The 20,455-nt window shown below is 42.6% G+C and overlaps 1 protein-coding gene across 14 annotated transcripts in view; it reads left to right on the top strand.

Moving 5' to 3' along the window:
* ATXN1 (ataxin 1) overlaps positions 1–20,455 on the top strand; it is a 416,282-nt gene that overhangs the window by 73,183 nt on the left and 322,644 nt on the right. For 2 of the 14 annotated variants that reach the window (XM_086706202.1, XM_086706206.1), the window contains exon 3: positions 2,326–2,382. The exons of the other annotated variants lie outside the window; for them this stretch is intronic. The gene's annotated coding sequence lies outside the window, so the exon portion shown is untranslated. The remainder of the gene's footprint in view (positions 1–2,325; positions 2,383–20,455) is intronic. 14 annotated transcript variants of the gene reach the window in all.

Consider the following 20,455-nt stretch of genomic DNA (forward strand, 5'->3'; position numbering starts at 1 on the left):
CCTGAGGAAAAATGCTGATTCATAGTGTCATTGTCTTTTGTTTTCCCAGGGAAATTCTGGGTCTGTTTCTGAGTTCATTTTTGTACAGCCCCGAGTTCAATCTCTGTAGATAAATCTTTATTTTTTTTCCCTCTTACAGGCACAAGGCATTTTGCTTTGTTTATGTTAATAAATGTCAGGCTAGTCCCAAAGAATTAGAAGAAGTGCCAATCATCTCCTAGGACTCTTGAGCATGCTTCCCCCCCCCCCCTCTATTTCTTAATATATTGAACTTTTTAGAGTTTACAGTTTAGTAGGAGTATGAAGGTGATATCAGAGATTCTAAGATTTTACTGAGAGTATCTAGAAGGTCTTGTCCTTACTGATCGAGAGCACATCTACCAGTTAGCCCCTTGTGGAGATTTTCTCATCCCCAAAGTAGAAAGTTTAATTTTGGAAAAGAAGAAGTTTTTCAGATATGTTCTATAGATTTTGCTACAGTGAGGTGAAGGGCACTTTCAGTTGAAAGTACGTGTCCCTACTTCCTACACTAGCCAGCAGACAACTTGACTTCCTGGTTGTAATTACATGCCAATGGCTTGGTGGCTGTATTGTTTTAGAAACTGAGTTCATCATGGACTCCCTGAGCATGTGCCCTGATTGTTCCCGTGAAGATTGTAATTCCATCCAAGGCTTACAGTGTCATCGTAGAAACTAGATGGAATTATAGCCCCGTGCACATTTTGGGAGACTGTGTTATTTATGGAGATAGTTTATAAAGTTAAATAATTTTGTAAGTATCCTGAAAGTACTTGGGACTTAGAAGCATCATCTTGGCCACATGGAAGGTTCTCGGTAAATATTTGTTGTTTATCTGGTTGACTTCGTTGACGTCTTTAAATAAATTACATTTAAAAAAAAAAAAGTCTGGGGAGGCTGTGCTTGTATTTTAGGACTTAAAAAAAAAATCTCGCCTTAAAATGCTTGTAAGGCCTCCTGCTTGTTAATTGATGGAAAAATTGGCTTCCCGTATGAATATATTTTTTAAGCTTTTTTTGTTTCTAGCTTAGAGTGCAAAATCAAGCGGTTCTAGTGGCCAAGGATCTTTATTTCAGAGAAGTCTGCCTGTCCGAAGTAATTTCATTTTACATAAACGTCTCTTTTCTACATAATGTTCATAAACCTGTGTCTCACATGCCTTTGAGGTGGACCCCTAGGAGGTGAATAATTATACAACCAGAAACTTTGGCTGTCTGTTGGAATATTGGATGGATGCCTTTCTTACTGGTCTTAATTAGGGAAAGAACTGTTAAGATAATTCACTAATTCATGGTGTGTTACCAGATTTGAAATGGCCTCTGTTTTTTCACGCCTCTGGACATACTACTTCAGAAAAGTCTAAGGTTGGAAGTTGAGAAAGATACATCATATATTTCAGAATCTGATACGGTTTTTCAGTTGTAGGCGCTGTGTTATATATTCTGGAATGCTTATATATACTCTGTGTAGCAAATGATTACTGAAAATGGTAGTGCCTGTGCCATCGTACCCTGCAAGATAACTACCAAGAAACGAAAAGTCAACCTATTTTGGGTATTCTTTTCAATTTGCATGTTTGGGGAATTTGCACGCATGTAATGGAAGATTCTTCAAAGGTAAAGAAATTTCAATTCAGGAAATTCTGTATTATGATATTGTTTTAATTACCAGAAACACATAAAATTTATAGAAGATTGTATTAATCGTCTACTTCTTATGAATGTACTTATCCATGGAAGCATTCCGTTTTTAAGAGTTTGTATGTAGAACAGAGCTGACCAATAGTCAGGTAGAGGTCAAGCCACTGCTTTCCGCTCTTTCTTAAAGAATTTGTTGAAAAGGAAAACACCCTTGCCTCGTGAAATTATCCTGTTGTTTGAGGGCTTAGTAACACTTGGAGAATGTTTTAGCTTTTAACAGTTTAAAGGTTGAACAGTGACTGGGCCCTCTGTTTCCCAATTGATTTTGATGCAAACTCTAAATTTTTCTTCCTTTCTTTCTTTCTTTCTTTCTTTCTTTCTTTCTTTCTCCCTCTTTCTTTCTCTCTCTCTCCCTTTTTCTTTCTTCCTTTCTTTCTTTCTTTCTTTCTTTCTTTCTTTCTCCCTCTTTCTTTCTCTCTCTCTCCCTTTTTCTTTCTTTCTTTCTTTCTTTCTTTCTTTCTTTCTTTCTTTCTTTCTTTCTTTCTTTCTTTCTTTCTTTCATCGCCTGTAAACATTTTATATGAGCTATATACCTTAGGCTCAGATTTAACTAGACATTGATACACCTTACAGTTAACAACAAAAAAAGCAGTATTCTCTCCTTCAGCTTCTCACAGGGAGTGAGTCCCGCTGGATCTTGTAGAAGAAGTCGACTTTAAAAGCGGTGAGTTTTTTTGTGTGTGGTGTGGGTGTAGCAGCAATATTGTGCATTGCTTTCAGCAGGGTCTGTGGGCGGGGAAACTACCTGTGGTGCCCTCACTAGTTACTCATTCAGTTGTTCCTCACCAGAAAAGGGGAAACCCAGCACCCGTACCCACTCATTCTCAATAACAGGGCTGGGGGATGGTGAGGTGGAGAGCCACTGTCATTCGGCAAAAGCCTGCATTGTAGAGTTTATTTTACGATCATTTTATATTCGAGCGACTGTACAAATGGCACTGGGAAGGACATGGAGTACCATAGGGAACAGAATTAACAGTGAGTGCACCGACCCGTTCACCCGACATCAGCAGTGGACGCAGTTAAGTTCTTTCCATGTAAGGAGCGATTCTTGGAGGGGCGTCTGGGTGGCTCAGTCGGTTAAGCGCCTCTTGATTTAGGCCCAGGTCATGATCTTGCAGTTCGTGAGACTGAGCCCTGTGTCAGGCTCTGTGATGACAGCACTTGGAGCCTGCTTGGGATTCTTTTCTCTCTCTCCTTCTCTGCCCTGCTCGTGATCTCTCTCTCTCTTTCTCTCTTAAAAATAAATAAATAAGTAAGCTTAAACAAAAAAAAAAGTGATTCCTGGAGCCAGAGGTTGAAGGGTAGTTGTTTGGGATTCTCTTTCTCCCTCGTTCTCTGCCCTGCTTGTGAGCTCTCTCTCTGTTTGTCTCTCTCAAAAATAAATAAACTAAAAAAAAAAAAAAAAGAAGTGATTCCTGGAGCCAGAGTTTGAAGGGTAGTTGTGTATTTGTGTGTGTGTGCGCGTGTGTATGTTATTTATAGAAGTTAACAAATACTTTGTTCATTGACCATTTCCTTGGTCAGAAGATTTCATTCGGTGCACTTCTCCTTTGCTTTCTATGAGACCTCCATCACCTCTAGAATATGAAGGTGAATGAATGAAGAATCTGTAATTTGTTTTTTTATAAAACACCCCTAATTTAAGGAAGGTGACACTTGGGGACACCTGGGTGGCTCGGTCGGCTAAGCGTCCGACTCTTGGTTTCAGCTCAGGTCATGATCTCACGGTTCGTAAGTTCAAGCCCCACATCAGGCTCTGTGCTGACAGTTCTCTCAAAATAAATTAAAAAAAAAAAAAAAAAACCTTTAAAAAAAGAAGAAAAAACCTCAACCTTAAAAAGAAAAGGGTGACACTTAACTTGCGTCTACTACTAAAAATTTATAGGTTATGTAATAAATTCAAAGACATGGAATTATATAGCCATAGGAAGTCATTATCTGTAACAGCAGAGCCTAAGTGGCTAAAGCTTTACTGAATACCCAATACTGACTACAGGTCACGAACGTCACGGGCATCTGGCGACACCAGGCACTGCGTCGAGGTCAGGCTTGTCATTAACTGCTGTGTGGCCTTTGGCAAGTAACCCAACTTCTCTGGGCCTTAGGAAACATGAGGAAGTTGCATTATATCCGTGGTTTCCAGATGTGGCTTCAGAACCCCTGGGGAGTTCTAGACCCTCCACCAGGTGTCTCCCGAATTAGCCCAGGGCTTGGGGGTGGGGAGGGAGGTTGAAGCCCAGGAAACTGTGTTATAGTAGGCTCCTAGGCGTTTCCAGGTCATGGGACCCCTAAATCAACTGATCTTTAAGACCATTTCCAACTCTTACATTTCAGCCAATCCCTCAAAAAGAAATGGTCGTTGGTCAGCAGGAAGCAATCCAGTAAGTCGAGTCTCTACGAAAGAGCACTTTCAGATGGGAGGGGGGTATGGTTTTGGTCATTTCCAAGGGCTGCTGCTTGTTTACTGTCGGAGAACTCGAAGGTCTTTCCAGAGGCATGGAGAGGAGAGCATCGCAAAGGTTATTTCTCTCTCCCATCTCTCCTTGAGAGACACTAGGACACAGGAATGAAGGAAGTCCCTGGAGTGGAGGGTGACCTCTGGAGTCTTCACGTGATCAGTCACGGGCTGGATTTGTTGACCCCGTGGTCTGCGTCAGACTAACAGACAAACGATGAAAGAAGCAGCCCCCCGTCAGCATGCCGGCCCAAGGAGGGGCTGGGAGCAGTGTGCCGGGAACCCTGTCCCTGCCAACGGCTGTCACAGCTCGTCGGCACCCACCCCTGCAGCCTGGGCGCAGATAACATCTCAAGGGGAAGGGGACGGGGAGCAGGGGAAGAGCACAAGGTTGCGGGGACCCGAAACGGCAACATCCATGGTGGCGGCGGAGCCGTTTGCCAAGGAGAAAAGTCTCTGGCACTAGATGCCAAGCATGTTTGTACTAGAACGGGGTTCAAAAATTCAGACAGAACGCTGTCTGTTTTTAAGGGCTCCCGTGAAAGGTTTGTTTGTCCCAAGCCTACATCCAAGAGTCTGCCTGTCACAAACAGCGTCAGGGAGCCCCCGGACCCTGCCGACTAAAATCTCCAAAAACATGCAAGGCAGAGGACGCGGGTCTTCAGCTGTCTGATGAGGAATGAGCAGTCTGTCTCCTGAGCGTCTGTGCCTTCCGAACACGAAGGAGGGCTCCGCGTCACAGGTGCCTGCAGGATGGTCGACAGAGGAGGAGAGTCACGATAACCTTCAAGGCACTGATGCTGAGAAACTGCCCTCTTTCTCCTAACGGCTGCGATTAGTTTTTGGAAGGCTGTCAGTGGAGGAACCCAGGGCCGCGAAGCCAGAAAGCAGCTGTGCCCCGATGCCTGCGGGGCACTGGCCCGCAGGGCACCGCGTCCGCCCTCCACCCTGTCTGCGTCCAAGGTGAAGACCGCGGCATCTTGCTTGCGCCCAGACTCACACGCGCACCTCCAGATCTGCACTCGGAACACACAAGGACGTGGTTGGTTGCGTGACAGAAGGAATCCTTTTTGGTAAAGAATTTTTTTTTTTTTTTTCCTTTGCAAGAGCCGTATGGAAGAGAGCAGAGGGAAGGATGCCTTTCCACTGGCGCTTTGGAAACCTGGAGCCCATCAGCTTTCTGGTTGGTTTTGGCTGTCAGGGTTCCTTATGCCAGAGCCACTGCGAGCCAGGTTCCTCAGCTGCCTCCTGACCCGTGTTGGCAGCCTCTTAAAAATAACTGTCATTCCAAGTTCAGCTAAAATGTATAACCCAACAAATAAATACATATAAAGCTTATGAATAGAAGCTGCAAAGTGAGAATTAACGGACCGGAGAGTAACAGCCTTGCCATGAAAAATACTATAAAACACTCTTCGGAAGGTTGTTGCTTGTGTTATTACTTGTACAGTAAATGGAGAGCCCTTGACCCATTTCCCGTGATCCGTGATTTCCCGTTTCTCTGCCGGGAGGCTTCGAATAGCTGATCCCTTGCAGACCAAAAACAAAAACAAAAACAAAAACTTCGCCACCCGTGTGGGCCAGGCCGTGTGCGGGAAAGCAGCTCAGCGTCCTGCTGAAGGAAAGGAAGTGACACGTTTACATCATCCCTTCTTTTCCTTCTAGAGATGTCCTGTCTTAGTGTGAATGGGAAATCCTCAAATACACGATCGCATGATTTTTGCTGATCGCGACTGTGAAAAATGAGAACAAGCAGCCGAGAGGAGAAGGCAGGCTCTTCCCGTGGGACCCGATGTTCGCTGCGTTCAGACACGGATGTTGTCAGGCGTGGGGGACCCTCTGAAGAACTAGCAGCTCGCCGACACCGATTGCAGAGTCCGTTGTCCTTTACCTTTGGTGGTTGTGTTCGATCAAGGCTCTTACCAGCGTTCCCATCAGAGAGGAGAGAAGACGTCGAAACCTGTGCGATGGGGACTCGTTTCGTTGCCCAGAGCAGCTTTCATTTTCAGGGCTCGTCTGGGTTCGGAAGAGTAAATGTTGGTGCTTTCCTCTTTCCTCCTTCTCCCCCTCCCCTCCCCGCCCCCGCTGCAGCTTCTGTTATCTGCCATGCATATATTTCATTTGGCATTTAAGGGCACGGTTCTGAAAACTGCTGACAAATAATCTCCATTTCACATTTTGCTGCCACTGTGGTCTCACTGCAAATGCTCTCCGCGTGTTCTTGGGAAGTTGTATAATTGCAGGTGCTCTAGTTTGCTGTGCGGTATGCTCTGGTGACTAATGGCCTAATCAGGACTCGAAAAATATATAAACAGTTCAACAGAAGCAATTGATTCGCTGAGCTCTTTTCATCCGGACAAGGGTGAGCTAATGGGAATTAGAAAGACGGAGGTGTGCAGCCTTTGATGCGTTGCCGCGAGAGCGTTCCCACAGACCCCGAGCATTATTTCTGCTCACTGATGCCGTGTGTCCCTTTTCATATGCATGAGCCTGCAGCCGTCCTAATTGGCTTTACTTGGTATTCCCTGATGTGGATGTTGTACGCCTTACAACTTTTTCCCTTTCCTCTAAACACTCCTGAGTGTGACAGCTTTGGGGAGGAAGCCTGTCTCCTCTTGGGTGTCCCCTGTGGGCACACCCTAGGCGTGGTTTCTTAGGATAGGCCATCAGGCGGGACCCCGTGGCTTACCTCGGCACGTTTGCTGTTGACACAGATTATTGTTCTCTCGTCCTCAGTGGCCCTTTTCCTTCCAAAACGTCCCGCCAAGATGCACAGAGTTGGGGCAGGGACTGAGTATTCCAGGGAGGACCCAGGCATCTCCCAGGAGCACTGTCCAGTCGAGGAGTGATAGTGGACATACTCTCAACGTCTTCTTTCCTTTGGAATGTGTTAGATGTCCCCTAAGTTCTGTATCGCATCCCCTGCCCAGTCTTTTCACGTGCGGAATTTTCTGTCTCTTAGCTTGACCACTCATCTGATGTCTGAATGTTTGACGGCATCGCTCAGCCCCCTAGAAGCTAGCCTCTCATTGACGTAATAACTCAGAGCATCCGAAAAGGAATCATTAGCAACGGGTTTTCTCGAATAAGACACATGCCTGTTCATTCATAAAGGAAAAAATGAAAGAGTTCTTTCACACGTCCCGCGTCCCACATTCATGGTTCATGTTTGAACTTCTTTCTGGCTGTTTAGGGATTACAGGCTGACAGGCTTCTTTATGTACTGTAGTGAGAGGCCACTCGTCGGTATTATTTTTTGTTTGTTTCATCTTAAGTTGTAAGCTGTTGGAGCATAAGACAGTAACCGGTTTTCCATGCCTTCCGGGACTCTGTCGTCCTTCACTCCCTGTCTTGGGTGACGTGGCCTCACCCTTGTGTTGAAACTGCTCTGGGCCTTTCTTCCTCAGAGGATCGGGTGAATGGACCTACACAGTTTGATGTTTGTATCGTAACTTGTGAGCTCTGCCGGAGGAATGTGTGTTTTGGAAAAGTATAGCGGTTGAGAATTTCTTTTGGAGCTCAGCACACTGTGGGTTGGGAAGGGAAAAGAAAGGGAAGGGATTAGAGGAATGTTTGGGGGGCTGATGGGCCTTTGGGGGGCTCTTGAAAGCAATAGATGTCAAGGTCATCACCTTGACCCAAGGCTGCCTGCAGCTGTGTGCCCTGACCCGCCACACGGGCCATTTCGGGGGCTGCTCTCACCAGAAAAGCTGGGTTCAGAGCAGGGAGGCAGGACAGCATCCTCCCATACTTCTTAAAATGCTACTTACTTTGTTAGGGCTTTATTATGTGTATTATTTTTAATTTTTTTTTTTACATAACAACTGGATTACAATTTTTTTAAAGGAGTTATTTTTAAAGTTACTCTTAATACCTCTACATTAAGAACTCAAGATATGAAGCCACTTCAACTACCACGATAATAAATGTATTAATATGCATTAAGGTTAAAGAAGCTTAATGTTACAACAGAACGGAGCAAAGTCTGCTGGAAAGCACTGACGCTTTAGCGTTCTTTGCCTAATCCTTGCATTTAATTTCAGAGATGGAATGCCTATTTTAAAAGAGGGTGGTTAGGGGGCCTGGGTGGCTCAGTTGGTTAAGTGTCCGACTTCGACTCAGGTCATGATCTCGCGGTTTGTGGGTTTGAGCCCCCGCATCGGGCTCTGTGCCGACAGCCGGGAGCCTGGAACCTGCTTCGGATTCTGTGTCTCCCTCTCTCTCTGTTCCTCACTCACACACACACACACCCTCTCTCTCAAAGTAAGTAAAGATTAAAAAAAAAATTTAAAAATAGGGATGGTTGGATCTTCAGACATTTCTGTGCGGACCTCCAGTGAGTTCTTCCTGTTGGACTCCAGTGTGCGTGAGAGTTACTATAAAGAGTTGTGTGCACAAAATCATGTTTGCAGTGTCTTACAGGAAAGTTAAGGGATTCTCAGTTAATTCCGATTCTATGTGACTTTTGCTTAACTTTTGAACTTAACCTTCCACATAAAAACTGTATTCGACTGTTTTTTCCTCCTCTCTCCTTTCGACTTTCCTTCTTCCTTCCCTCCTTTTTGGTGGAGTAAATCCCACAGATTTGTGTGTGTGTGTGTGTGTGTGTGAAATTAAAATAGTGGTTATATTCAAATCAGAAAATGACTAGTATACTGAATATTCAGATCTCTTAGAAAAGAAATAAATAATCCAAGTATTCTGTAAAAGTTGATCTAAATTCCCCACCTGTGTTCCTCCTCAGCTTTCTGTCTTCGGTTTCCCATTTTTAGCTGGAAAAGAATACCAGCCAAAAGACAGCCAGGTTCTCTGTGCCACAAAGCATATCAAACCATCTGTAGATAAGAAAGTAACATTTTGGCCTAAGAGCCACCTTCTAGTATAAGATAGGATAAACATGATAATAACTGATACAGCATAGAAAAGGGCCTTGTTAGTAAGAATTTGAAAATAAGATTTTCCCTAAATAACCAAAGATATTGGTAGTTGATTAAGACCTATGTGATATAAACAATTATCTTTTCTCAAAAATGGAAAGAAATGAAACTAGACAACCAGAAGCCGGATTAGGAAGAAGGAAGGCGAGGGAAAGATACATTGAAAGTTATTGCCAGAATTTAGAAACACGAACAAGCAAACATTTTGGCTCAAACAGCAGGTCTTTTTAGACAAACAGCCACGGATGTGTCAAAGTTGCAAGAAGAAAAATATCTCACGACGCAGCGAGCACTTTCAGACTACCATTGAGCACTTTCAGACTACCATTGAGTTTTTAAAAAATTTCACAGACCGTTTAGAGGGAATCGTAAATACAGAATATAGGTCGCGGCGATGGATGAAAACAGAATGAATTAAGAGCAGTACTAGCAAATTGTGAACAGTTATATCCAAATTTCCTTGTCATTTGCTCACCTTGGCAATTAGCCAGCCAGTGAAAAAACAAATGAAGGTGAATGTTTTAGCTGCTTAAAACGAATTAGCTGCTTGAAAGGAAAGTGTTCATGTTACATTTAACTGAAGAGTATCCCTCAGTGAAGTACAGGCGTGAGCAAAGCAGGATACAAGTAAAATAAAGTAAACGAGAAAAATCCTAGCATTATAGGTTTTAGAGCCCTAGCCCTTTGTGACAAAAACTGCCGGAAACCACTCCAAACCCAGTGATGAGAGCGTGGAGAGACAATGAGCCAAGGGCTGAACAATAATTGCGTCAAAGTATTGTACTAATCAAACGTGGTAGTGTATTTGAATTTTACAAGTAAGCATTCAGGGCTAAGGGCTGTGTGCCTGTCTGTCCCCTTACTAGGTGGGATTTTCATTCTGGGGAGGGGATTTAAAAGTAGAAGACTTCCTGGGGCATCTTGGGTGGCTCAGTCGGTTGAGTGTCCAACTTCGGCTCAGGTCATGATCTCACGGTTCGTGGGTTCGAGCCCCGCGTCGGGCTCTGTGCTGACAGCTCGGAGCCTGGAGCCTGCTTCAGATTCTGTGCCTCCCTCTCTCTCTGCCCCTCCCCCACTTACACTCTGTCTCTCTCTGTCTCTCAAAAATGAATTAATGTTAAAAAAAATTTTTTTAAAGGGGGAGACTCCTTCCCCCCCATACATACCTAAGTAATACCTCTATTTGAGCTTGGAACCCTCCACTTGCAAAGTTCGTGGTCATTTCCCAGCCCCCACCACATTCTCCTTGATTCGCACCTTATTGTTTGTTTACACATCTGCCTCCCTGACTAAGGGTGGAAAGCTTCTTTAAGGACAAGGGCAGAATCTGGTTCGTTTTTACACTTCCCATGGTGCTCTGCGCACTATGGCCACTCAGACATTAGTCATTGATTTTTAAAATACTTCTAGCTGGTCAGTGAAAAGAAAAGAAAACAGCAAAATGAGATAAATACTCAGATCTAAAATGTGACAAAATATTGTAGAGGGTGCTTGAACACAGGACAAAAGGGACATGATATTCCAGATATTGTGATGGAATAGAAGATCAGTCATTGATGCTGGTGTAAAACTTTTCTTTGTCAGCTGAGTGTTCCAGAATAGAGGCCAGTGGTATAGCTAAATTTGTCGGGGAGATGTTTCCAACCAAAAAGAATCATGCTACAATTCTTTCGTTACCATGAGAAATCCATGATAGAAAATACAATTTGTGACTTGGGAATCAGGGTAAGAAACCCAAATTGATACTCTTTTTACAGAAAACATATCCATTCTGCCACTTATACTGTTTTCTTCTTTTATAGCTGTGGCTCACCCTTTGCAATTGTCTGTTGTCCCACCACTAGATGGAGAGTGCGGGGACCATATTTTGTTCACGTATATTCTCAGGGTCTAGCACAGAGTAGGCACCCAGCAGCTGTTGAATGAAGAAATAAGGTGTTTCAATTTCCCTAACGACTAAAAGGATATATAAAACCAGTGCTAAGACCCACAAGAGTTGGTTTCCTATGCTGGTAATTGTGGGTTTGGAAATAAGGAGCTACTTTATACATTATTTTTATAGAAGTGTGTCCTATACCTGAGTAACTTTCAAAGTAAAAATTTATAGTTGTGGGATATTAAATCTGGCAAGGACTTAAAACCCGTAGCTGAATCCACTTAAGAGCATTCCCCGGCTCTTCTCAACTAGCCATATAAAAGCGGGGAGTGTGGGTAGTTTCAGCAGATTGCAAACTCACCCACACTTGCTACTTTATCACTACTGTGCTGGAGTCATTACTGGTTTGATGAGCGTAGCCTGGTTGGAGACAGAGGCTCCGTGCTGTTACCTGTCTCGATGTTTCCATTCATAATGCAGCACTTTGGAAGTTGGTTTTGCATATTAGGGACAATGCTTAATGATGTCCAAGTTTCTTTACTCCCCACCCCTATCCCATCATTCGCGTCCCTGGCGGTGTGCTGCACCCCCGTTTTAAATAGCATATAATGTTCATCTCTCCCTGAAAGCTCTTTCCCTGCCCCTTCTCTCCTCTTGTGTGCTGCTTGCGATGAATGCTTGAATTTCACATCTTTGAAACGAGTGGAAAATGCACCTGTGGTTACCAGCGTTGACTGCCATGAGGCCAGTATCATTACGAAAAAGTGGGGATAGAATCCATAAGAAGCATGGTATTTGGTTCAAGACCTTGGCTCTTAGATCTTTAGAGTCCTGTGATATTTGCAGGCTTTATAAGAACATTGTATACCTGGAGGAAGGCCTCTGAGAGAAAAATGTGGAATTCTAGTCTTAGGATTGATACGGCAGTAGTTGATGGAAGATTAATCTACAAAGACTGTAGTTAAGTTGATTGGTTACTCGTAGGTACCAGGGATGTGTCTGCTAACATTCCTGGAAGAACATTCTGTAAAGTCACCAATCTGTGCAGCTCAGTCACCTCCATTGAGACTTCACAGGGCTCAGTGTGGCTGTGGCTTTCGATCAGACTAATAGTTAATGATCCTTTGAATTTAACATCCCGTGTTGGAAGCTGGTAGTTGTGTTTCAGATTCCGGGGAGAACAGGAGCTGTGTTTCCCATTTACTGTTTTGTTATTTTGGAATTGAGATGCTCAAGTCTGAGCAGAATTAAGAATTACATAAAGCAGGGTCTTTTAACATCTTTGTTTAACTCATTTTCTTAGGACTCGCAGAGGACATTATCTGTTTCTCTGGTAGACTGGCTTCCTATTCCAGGACAATGGCTGTTTCCCAAGATCTGACTCCAAAACATCTGTCCTGTCATCAATCAGGCTTCCAGTCATCTCCTATTTGATTTACACCGTGTTAAACCTTCTGATGGAAAGGACTTTTATTAATGAGGTTTAGGTAATAAAGTTGCACAGGGCTTTAGAAAGTTACTGGTAACCGTCGCATAGCAAGCTTTTAGCCTTTCTAGCGGCAGAATGGATTGTGAGCTCACTGGCAGGGTTGGGTTGTGGGTCATCGTGGAACAGCCATGTTTCCGTTGACTGTGGCTGGGAATAAGTGTGGTGGGGCCATTAAAAAAGCCTGTGGTTGAGTTTTGACTTAGAACTGTTTTAAAATGCCAAACAGACTGAATTCATGGGAAACTGGTTTGAATGAGACCAGCTGCGATGTAAGAATATATCTGCATCCATGCTGGAGTCTTCTTTCTCCACTGGAGGGACCGATGGAGACAGCTGCCAAGCGCTAGGTAAACAGATGTATGCGTGGGACCAGTGGATCCCAGCCGGGGGCCATTTCTCCCTGCCTCCGAGGACACTTGGCGATGTCTGCAGCCATCTTGGGTTGTCATAAGTGGGGCGGGGGGTGGTTCTATTGGCATCAAGTGCGTAGAGGGCAGGGATACTGCTCAGTACCCTGCTGTGCACAGAACAGTCCCCACAACAAAAGAATTATCTGGCCCCAAATGTCAGTAGTGCTGGAGCTCAGAAACCCTGGCCTCGACCCTCTCCTCTTTGTAGTTTTCAAGGTGATAAACCAGTCTGTCACGTTCGAAGGTGGGAAGAGAAGCCACAGGTGACAATGGGAAGAGGAGAATAAGGGCAGAAGTGGGTAAAGGAAATGTTTGAAACTATTTGGTCCATAGCTCTGTTGTGCCCGAGGGAATATTTGGGATTCTGTCTTTACGTGTTTGGGAAGACTGAAAGTGTGTGGGCCACTGGGCCATGGCCTTAGGGTTAGAGGTAACCTGAGTGTTTTGTTTTGTTTTGTTTTCTTCCAAGAGCCTGCATTAGTTTTTATGGCTAGTGCAACAAATTAGCATAAGCTTGTGGCTTAAAACAACACAGATTTATTATCTTACAGTTTTGTAGATCAGAAATCCAACCCAGGTCTCCCCAGGCTAACGTCAAAGCATCGGCAGGGCTCAGCTCCTTATGGGTGAATCCGCATCATTGCCCTTTTTGGTTCGGAGGGGCCTCTTGTAATTCCTTGGCTTGTGACCTTTTTCTCCATCTTCAAAGCCGGCAACACGGCCTTTCCCTGGACCGTCTCCTGCGGTCACCTCTCCCTTTGCTCTGTTCTTCTGCCTCCCTCTTCTGCTCCTGGGAACCCTTGTGATCGCACTGGGCCCACCTGTATAATCTGGGGCGTTCACCCCAAGATTCTGAAGTGCATCACATCTGTGACATTCTTTTTGTCCGTGGAAGGTAACATTCACACGTTACAGACATCAGTATGTGGACATTTTTTGGTGGGGCATTATTAAGCCTATCACAGAACCGAAAGCATTTTAACAGCACCGGATTTTGCTGACTCAAGCTAGATGTATAGAAAAAGAGGCATTATGGGGCGCCTGGGTGGCTCAGTTGGTTAAGCGTCCGACTCTTGGCTTTGGTTCAGGCTTTGACCTCACGGTTCGTGAGATCAAGCCTGGCGTCCGGCTCCTTGCTGGCAGCATGGAGCTTGCTTGGGATTCTCTCTCTTTCTCTCTCTCTCTCTCTCTCTGCCCCTCCCCCACTTGAGCTCTCTCTCTCTCTCTCTCTCTCTCTCTCTCTGTGTCTCTCAAAATAAATAAATAAGCCAAAAAAAAAAAAAAAGAGGAATTATGAGAATTGCTTGAAATAGAGTAGTCCCCCCAGGAGCAGATGGCCCTCCTCTGGCCTGTCTTTGGAAGATCAGCATTAGCCTCACGCTGCATCGCAGTGTCGATGTCATTGACCTCACTGCATCTCATCACACGGGCATTTTACCATCTCACGTCATCATGGGAAGAAGGGTGGGTGCCAACCGATAAGGCATTTTGAGAGAGAGACCACATCACATAACTCTTATTACAGTATATGTTTATAGTCGTTCTGTTGTTAGTTGTTGCTCTTACTGTGCCTGATTTATAAATGAAACTTGATTAGAAGACATGGTTTCAAGATGGCGGGATAGGAAGACCCTGAACTTACCTCCTCCCACGGACATAAAAAATAAACAGCTACATCTGTAATTTTTTTTTCCAAAAAGCACTCGAGAGTTAGGTGAACAGTCCCTCTGCAACAAAACACAAAAGAGACACATGGAGCAGGGTAGGAGAGGCAGAGGCACAGCCCAGTTGGGACCCCAGCCCGGACACGGTGACCATAGAAGCTAGAAGGACCCCCAATTGTGAACGCTCGCTTGAAGACCGAAGGGATTGTGCCCCACATCAAGCATGCTGACCTTGAGGCCTGGATCCAGAAACACAAGCCCCCTAAGCTTCGGGTTTTGAAAATCAGTGGGGATTAAGGCCAGGAGAATTATAGAACTCTAAGGAATGGAGATCTTGTTCTTTAAGGGCTCATGTGCAAACCCACTTTCCCAGAGATTCAGCACGAAATCCACAGACCGAAAAGCACTTAGACCATGAGTGAAGGAGACCCACTTACATTAAAGCTGCTCCTGGAGAGGCAAGATCCTGCAGGGACTATATGGGGGGGGGGGGATGGAAATGTTGACGGATGATAGTTTTGCAACGTCGGTCTATCTTGCCGGCGAAAGAGCCAACAGGCACCATTTTTGACACCCTTTGTTTGGCCTGCCAGAACTGGAGGGTGTGCTGTACCCACGCTGCAATATAACCAAGCTGGCATGACTGCCCCGTGCCCTGCCTACCCCACACAGCACCAGAGCCTCAGCAGGGCTAGTCTCACACCCTGAGCCCCACCCAACCTGTGCAGCCGCTGAGCCTAAACCAGGTGGGATAAGTGCCCCAAGCCCTGGTCTCCCCATGTAGTGGGTGTGCCACAGTCGGGTTGGCGAGCACCCTGAGCCCCACCCTCCCTTTACAGCAACCAAGCCATGATCAGCCTGGATGGCCACTCTGAGCCTGGCCCACCCAGCACAGAGACAGAACCTCAAATGGACAGGCAAGGGCTTGAACCCTCCTTTCCCTGCACAGTGGCTCAGCCACCGTTGGGTCAAGCAAGTGCCCCAAGCCCTGTCCTCCCTTTGCAGTGGGTAGGTCATAGTTGAGCTGGTGAGTGCCAAGCCCCACGTTCCCCGTGCAGCAGCCGTGGCCCTGTCACAATCAGGATGACCATAGAGCACCTGGCTCTGGTAGCCAGGGAAGATTGAGCCTTGGGGCCACATGGAACTTTCACTACACAAGACCACTCCACAACTGAAGGAGGTAGTTAACTCTCCTGATACACAAAGACCAATAGAGGGATAGGCAAAACGAAGAGACAGAGGAATGTGTTCAATCTAAAGAACAAGGCAAATCCCCAGAAAAAGACCTTAATGAAATGGAAGTAAGCAGTCTACCTGATAAGGAGTTCAAAGTCATGGTCATAGAGATGCTCACTTATCTCAGAAGAAGAATAGATGAACACCACAAGAACTTCAACGAAGGGATAGAAAACATAAGCAAGTACCAAACAGAAGTTGTAACGGAACTGAAAAATACACTAGAGGGTTCAACAATAGAATGGATGAAATAGAAGCATGGATCAGTAAGCTGGAAGACAAAGCAATGAGAAATACCCAGGCAGAATGAAAATGAAAATGAGTAGCAAAATGAAAAAAGAATGAAAGAAATGGGGATATCTTAAGAGACCTCTGGGACATGATTAAGTGGAATAACATTTGCATTATAGGAGTTCCAAAGGGAGAAGAAAGAGAGAAAGGGCCAGAATAATTATTTGAAGAAATAATGGCTGAAGACTTCCCTAATCTGAGGAAAGAAACAGATATTCAGGTTTGGGAAGCCCAGAGAATTCCAAATAATATGAATACAAGCAGAAACACACCAACACACATTAAAAGAGTAAAAGTGAAGAATAAAGAGAGAATCTTAAAAACAGGAATAAAAGCAAAGTATTACACACAAAGGAAACCCCATAAGACTATCAGAAGATTTTTTTTTTGGCAGAAACTTTACAGGTCAGAAGGGAATGGTGTGACATATTCCAAGCGCAAAAAGGAAACAAATTGTTAAAACTCGAAATCTCTACCGAGCAAGATTATCACTCAGAATTGAAGGAGAGATTAGGAGTTTTCAAGGTAAGCAAAAGCTAAAGGAGTTCATCACTACTAAATTAGCCTTAGAAGAAATATTAAAAGGACTTCTCTGATCTAAAAAGAAAAGGCACTAATTAATCATTAGTAATAAGTAAGAAAACATACTAACGTAAAAATCTTACAGGAGAAGGTAAATACAAAATAAAAGTAGTGGATTAACCATTTATAAAGCAAGTATGAAGGGTAAAGACAAAAGTAGCAAAATTAATTAAAAATACAATAATAATTAAGGGATACATAAAGTAAAAAGGTGTAAAATGTGTCATCAAAAATGTAAAATAATGGGAGGGGGTAAAAATATAAAACTTTGGAATATGTTCACACTTAAGTTACTGTCAAAAGAGACTATTACATACATAAAATGTACTGTAATCACAAAGAAAAAACTTATATGAAATACACAAAAGCAAAAAAAAAAAAAAAAAGGCATCTAAACATAACACCAAAGAAAACAATCGAACCACAAGGGAGAGAAGGAGAAAGGTACAGAACGACAGAAGCAGCCAGAAAACAGTAATCAAAATGGCAGTAAGTATGTACTTTCCAATAATTACTCTAAATGTAAATGAACTAAATTCTCTAATCAAAAGACATAGAGTGGCTGCATAGATAAACAAATAAGACCCTTCTGTGTGCCACTTATGAAAGACTCACTTCAAATCTAAAGACACACACAGACTAAAAGTGAAGGAATGGATATGCCATGCAAAAGGAAATGGAGAGAAAGCTGAGGTAGTAACACTTTTATGAGACAAAATAGACTTTGAAACAAAGACTGTAACAAAAGACAAAGAAGGGTATTACATAGTGATAAAGGGGTCAGAGTCCAAAAAAGATGAGAAATCATTTGTAAACATTTATGCACCCAATATAGAAGCATCTAAATATATTAAACAAATATTAACAGAAGTAATGGGAGAAATAGACAGCAATATAATAATTGTAGTGGACTTTAATATCCATTTACATTAATACATAGATCATCCAAACAAAAAAGAAGTAAAGAAACATTGACCTTAAATGATACATTGTATCAGGTGGATGGACTTAATAGAATATTCTATCCAAAAACAGCAGAATACAGATTCTTTTCAAGTGCACATGGAACATTCTCCAGGATAGATCACATGGTAGGGCACAATAGAAGTCTCAATAAATTTAAGGAGATTAAAATCATATCAGGTAGATTCTCTGACTACAATGTATGAAACTAGAAATTAATTATAAGAAGAAAACTGGAAAAAAAACAGGATTGACAACACACTATGAAACAATGGGTGAACAAAGAAATCAAAGAGGAGGTCAAAAAATACTCTAGACAAATGAAAATGGAAACACAACATTCCAAAATCTTTGGGATAGAGCAAAAGCAGTTCTAAGAGGGATCCTGTAGTGATACAGGCCTACATCAAGAAACAAGAAAAATCTCAAATAGACAATCCAATGTTATAGTTAAAGAAATAGAAAAAGAAGGACAAAGGATCATGGACCATGACCAAATGGGATTTATTATAGGGATGTAAGGATGATTTAACATCTACAAATCAATCAACATGATAGACCACATTTATAAAACACAGGATAAAAATTATATGATAATCTCAATAGACGTAGAAAAAGCATTTGACAAAATTCAGCATTCTTTTAGGATACAAACTGTCACCAAAGCAAGCATAGAGGCAATGTACCTCAAGAAAATATGACAAACCCATAGCTAATATCATACTGTATGGCGAAAAGCTGAAAGCTTTTTCTCTAAGAATGGGAACAAGACAAGGTTGCCTACTCTAGTCACTTTTATTCAACATAATATTAGAAATCTTGGTCACAGCAATTAGGCAATAAAAAGAAATAAAAAGCATCCAAATTAAAAAGAAGAGAAAACTGTTGCTGTTTACAGATGACATGATACTATGCATAGAGAACCCTAAAGCCTCCATCAAAAAACTTTTAGAACTGATACATGAATTTAGTAAAGTTACAGGACACAAAATTAATATACAGATGTCTGTTGTGTTTCTGTATGTTATAGAAACATATGTGTTCTATATGTTAATAATGAACTATCAGAGTAATTAAAACAATCCCATTTATGATTGCATAAAAAAGAATACAATACCTACGAATAAATTTAACCAAAGAAGTGAAAGATCTGTACTCTAAAAGCTATAAGACATTGGTGAAAGAAATTAGAGATGACACAAATAAATGGAAAGATACACTGTGCTAATGGATTGGGAGAATTAATATTGTTAAAATGTCTGTACTACCCAAAGCAATCTATAGATTCAGTACAATTTCTAACAAAATACCAATGGCATTTTTCACAGAACTAGAACAAAAATCCTAAAATGTGTATGGAACCAAAAAAGACCTCGAATAAACCAAGCAATCTTGAGAAAGGAGAACAAAGCTGGAGGCATTACACTCCCTCTGATTTCAAACTATACCGCAAAGCTACAGAAATCACAACAGTATGGTACTGACACAAAAACAGACATACAGGCCAATGGAACAGATAAGAGAGCTCAGAAATAACCCCCCACTTATATAGTGAATTAATCTACAACAAAGGAGGCAAGAACCTATCTGGGGAAAAGACAGTCTCTTGAATAAGTGGTGTTGGGGAAACTGGACAGTTACATGTAAGAGAATGAAAGTAAACCATTTTCCATGCCATATACAAACTCAAATTGAATTAAAGACTTAAATGTAAGATCTACAATCATAAAACTTCCAGAAGAAAACATAGGCAGTTAAGCTCTTTGGCATTGGTCTCAGCAATATGTTGTGGATCTGTCTCCTCAGGCAAGGGCAACAAAACCAAAAATAAACAAGTGGGACTACATCAAACAAAAGCTTTTGCACGGAGAAGGAAACCATCAACAAGACAAAAAGGCAACCTATTGAATGAGAGAAGGTACTTGCAAATGGTATCTCTTGTAAGGGGTTGATATCCAAAATATGTGAAAAACTCATGTAGCTCAGTAACAAAAAAAGCAAACAACCTGATCAAAAAATGGGCAGGAGACCTGAATAGACATTTTCCCAATGAAGACATCCGGATTGCCAACAGATGCAGGAAAAGATGCTCGGTGCCACTAATCATTTTAGGGAAATGCAAATCAGAACCACAATGAGATACCATCTCACACCTGTCAGAATGGCTATTATCAAAAATGCAAGAAGTAACAAGTTTTGGCAAAGATGTGGAGAAAAGGGAACGCTCGTGCAGTGTTGGTGGAAATGTACATTGCCGTATCCACTTCGGGAAACAGTGTGGAGGTTCCTCAGAAAATGAAAAAAAGAACCATAGGGTCCAGCCATTCCACTTCTGGGTATTTATCCAAAGAAAACAAAAACACTAATAAGAAAAGATATTTTTACCCCTGTGTCCATTGCAGCATTATTTACAATAGCCGAGGCACGGAAACAACCCTTGTGCCCATCAATGGATGAATGGGTAAAGGATATATGCATGCAGGGGGATATTATTCAACCATAAAAAAGAATAGAATCTTGCCATTCGTGACAGCATGGATGGATATAGAGGGTATTCTGTTAAGTGAAATAAATCAGACCAAGAAAGACAAATACAGTACGGTTTCACTTATTTCAAAAACTTTTTTTTAGTATGATTTCGCTTGTATGTAGAATCTAAAAAACAAAGTGAACAAATACAGAAAACAGATAAAGAAAACAAAGTGGTGGTTATCAGAGGGGAGGGATGTGGGCAGATGGTTGAAAGAGGTGAAGGGGATTAAGAGGTACAGGCTTTCAGTTAGAAAATAAGTAAGTCACAGGTATGTAACGTACGTCATAGAGAATATAGT

This window comes from Puma concolor, chromosome B2 (genome assembly GCF_028749965.1).
Source record: "Puma concolor isolate L17-30 chromosome B2, mPumCon1.1.hap2, whole genome shotgun sequence".
Lineage (NCBI taxonomy): Eukaryota > Metazoa > Chordata > Mammalia > Carnivora > Felidae > Puma > Puma concolor.